A 4,283-nucleotide genomic window follows, 5' to 3' on the forward strand; every position below is an offset into this window, starting at 1 on the left:
GGCAATAAGCCCAGGTAAATTTATGAAAACAAACTAACAAACAGATGTATGATTGCCTTGATGCTTCCTAGTTAATATTAATATAATCACCTTCTCCAGAAGAAACTCCTAAAAAATTACAATATAGGTTACCTATACAGAGCCAGGGGAACTGAAACAGAGAAAAGAAAGGACTCTTGCAAATATATTTTAAGATGGTAATCAACTTGCTTTCATCTGCAAACTAGGTGTGTATGTGTATGTGTTTGTGTGTGTGTGTGTGTGTGAAAGAGAGACAGAGACAGAGAGAGAGAGAGACAAAGAGAGAGAGATAAGTGCTAGGAAAAGAAATAACATTTATTGAATATTTACTCCTTAGGTGCTTTATGCAGGTAATTTCATTTGATCATCAGAATCAATCCTTTTGTATTCTCATTTTACTGATGAAGCTTAGAGAAGTTAAACAAGCTGCTCAAGATCATGGAGATAGAAATCAGTCAGTCAGGATTCAAATCCAGATATTACTATGCAAGGTTTATATCCTTTTTTCACACTAAGCAGATTCTATGAAAAGCCCTGGTGAAATAAATTCATTTGTAGCACAAGCAATATACTAGCGTACTTTGGAATATGTAAATTGTACAATTGTTTGAGCCTAATCTCTTAAAAAGATTCTAACATCTTGAGTAAGACTCTCAAACAATATACAACAAAAATTCCAATTTATTTAAAGTACATTATTACATGGACTTATGGCATAACTATCTTCAAGGACTCAGTTTAGAATCCCCCTACATTCTCTATAGTTGAGTCGGCAGAAACTTCAGCTCATCAGTATCATCTCCTCGTTCTCCTCCATGTCCACATTTACTAAGTCTCTTCATATAATAGTGGAAAAAAAATAGAGAAAATGTACATAGCGCTTATTTTAAAATACTAAGTATTAAGGGAGAGTATCAGCCTGAATATTCAGACATATCTCAAGTTTCCATAAATTATTTTTTGAGTTTTCAAAGACTCATAGACCACAGAAAGCAGTGCTGATAATCATAAGCACTTCCCAGTAGCAATGCCTTTCAAAATAAAGCACTCAGAAAAGCATATGTAGACAGACTAGAGCATTTGAAAGAAATCTGTGATACAGTTACAGAACTCAGAAAGAGATAATCATGGGCTATTAAACTTTTTGTTTTGATTTGCTGTCTGATAACAGACAGGATATAATATAGTACAGTATTTTATTTGGCTTTGCTCATTGTACATTTGCAAGCTGACTAAATACTCTTCTGAGCTGAGGTAAATTATGTGCACAGCTACCAGCCCGGTTTCCTGTGTTGAATAGGCCCTCCTCTAGCACAACTACTATTCTAATTATTTCCCACCCATTTCCTAGTTCTCTGAGATTCATGAAAAAGTAAAAAAGAAAAAAAAAAGAGAAAAAGCAGAAATAAATCCTGCTGCAGAATGCATTTCTACCAACAAAAGTCTGATTTCCACCCCTACCTGGAGTTAGCTTGAGGAAACTATATATGCGAAATATTTCTCTTAGGACCCAATGGAGCACCATCATCTTTTTTTTTTATACCATCATTGTCTTTTAAACCACCCATCTCCCAGCATTGCCATTCCCTCCTCTTCTTACTTGACCTTTCCAAATGAATATATCTAATTTGGTTGGTTGGTTTAGAGCTGGTGTCATCCTACCCCCGGTAGTAAATGGAAGAGAAGAGTAGTGTAACTTTCTATTTTCTGTTCCATGAGAACAAGTTTTGGGAGGTGATGACTTAGATTTCTTCATCTATTGTCACTCAGCCTGGAAATTAGCAGAAATCCCTCCTAGATTTTCCCTAACATTTTTACTTTTTTATATTTTTCACATGGGCAGGCACCAGGAATCGAACCCGGGTCTCCGGCATGGCAGGCGAGAACTCTGCCTGCTGAGCCACTGTGGCCCACCCAATTTTGCCTAACATTTTAGTTTTCTACATTACTATGAGATTTTTTTCCCTGTAAATTCATAGATAGTTTAACAGTTTGATGAGGGTGTATTATTCAAGGGCCATTCCTTAGGTATTATTTAAAACTGCAGTGTTCAAACATTGTATGATCTCACTGATATGAAATAGTTAGAATAAAGAATAAGCAAACTCTTAGAGTCGGAATCTAGAATATAGTTTACCAGGGGACAGGGTGAGTGTAGGGAATAGGGAGCGAAGGCTTAACATGTACAGTTTCTATTTGTGACATTAGAAAAGTTTTGGTAATTGATGGTGCTGATCATAGCATAACACTGCAAATGTTAACAGAGCTGAAGTACATATTCGATAGGGACTAAAGGGGAAATTTTAGGTTGAATATAAGGTACTAGAAAGAAAATTTAAATCCATGGACCTGCATGGCATGAACAGTGAAGCCTAAGTTATACAATGGACTATAGTTAATAGTAACTTATAAAAATATACTTTCATCAATTGTAACAAATATGCCACATCAATGCAAGGTATTAATAACAGGGTGGTTTACGGGAATCCTGCATCCTATGCATAATTTTTAAAAACTGCCTTGTTAATTGTTGCTGAATGAATGGAAACTGAGTGAATAAAGTAGTTAGGGTCACCAAAAAGGTAGAGGACCTTACTTCAGCTGCTGACGGTACTGAAGAGAAGGCCAATTCTGCATGCAGTCTCTGAGAAAATCACTGCACTTCTCCAATAGCCTTAGAAAGACATGCTCATTCATGAGTGGCATAACAATATAAATGCCCAAATCTTCCAGAACAAAAGATGCCACTATAGTTCCTATTGTAAACAAAGTGTTTATCTCAAAATACTTCTGTTGATAGTTTGGCATTAGGAATAATTATTGCATAACAATACTCTTGCACTGAAAGGGACTGAGTATGAAAAATGAATGTTTCACAGATGATAAACATAAATGCAGGCAGCACTTGATATTTTAATTAAATTTTTTTTTTCTTTTTAATTCAAGCCTCTAGGAGATTGCTCCAAAGATACTGTCATCACTGGGAATGTAAGACAAAAAAAATCACCAAGTAGCACTGCTAATTCTGTAAATGATGAAAAAGGAGCAAATATAATGAGAGAATCCAATAACTACACAAGAACTGGGAGAATTTTAAAAACTGATAGGAGACAAAGGCATTTCAAAGCAGATAAATGTAGCCTAATGATGGCTTTGATGAGCCTTTGTCTCTCGGCTCTGTGCACAGTAAAATATGAAGAATTAAAAAAAAGAACAAAATAGTCAGAAATTATCTGTGTGTGTGTCACTAATGAGTGATGAGAATTAGAGAGACAAAGGATGAATTTCAGTGGTTTTGAGGGCCTTTATCAGATATGTCTGTGTGAATTAGGAAATAGGAGACATGAAAAAGGGTAGGAGCAGAAAGGAAGGGAAGTTTACATATGAAGAGTAATACATTAAACTTTTTGGGAGTAGAATGTGGGTTGAAGGGAGATGACTATGGTTTCCATATAAATAATCAGCAAGTGGATTATCTGGCATGAATATTTCAATAATATCTGTATATTGTTGGAAATACCTTAGAACTCATGATTCAGAGGAATCCTCAGTATGACTTATCACAGAAATACTAAAGTAATTTATTCTACAAGAGACTAACCACTTGCAAGCTGTCTGCACACACTGCCATTTCAGTAGGTTTGACTAGATCGAATGGAGCCATCAGTCAAATTGGTCTTCAGTTCAGTTCATTTCTTTTACAATCCTACAGATTGTTAAACAACATTGACAAATTATTTCAATCAAACTAGCTTTTTGTGTGTTCATAGCCAAATACAATTTGCATTGCCATCTGTGGAAAACACCAACCTGGGCTGGAATCTGGGCTGTTCCCTTTACATGCTATCTGTTCTTAGGTCACTTCATGTTTTGGGACCTCATTTTTTTTTAACTGTAAATTGAATATATTTATACCTATAGCATAAGAGTTTATAAGTGGAAAGAAAAATTGCAAGTTAATGCACAGAACTATGCTATTATTGGAAGTAGACTGGGGGGGGCGAATTGAATTGCTCTAAATACTCAGGAGGCAAAAATTCTAATATATGAGGTGGAAGGTCTTGGTTTAGGGGAAAGAACTAAAGAGATAAAATCTCTGGAAATGTGAGAAGATTCTGGAAAGCATGTATCCATTATGGAGATTTAAGGTGATTGTTAGAACTGGGGAAGGAGCGTGATGTAAAGTTTGCATGACTCACTAATGTTTATTGATAGTGGATTCTTTTAGAAGAAATAAGAAAAAGATGCTCTGTTCTGCTTGG

This window comes from Tamandua tetradactyla, chromosome 8 (genome assembly GCF_023851605.1).
Source record: "Tamandua tetradactyla isolate mTamTet1 chromosome 8, mTamTet1.pri, whole genome shotgun sequence".
Classification (NCBI taxonomy): Eukaryota; Metazoa; Chordata; class Mammalia; order Pilosa; family Myrmecophagidae; genus Tamandua; species Tamandua tetradactyla.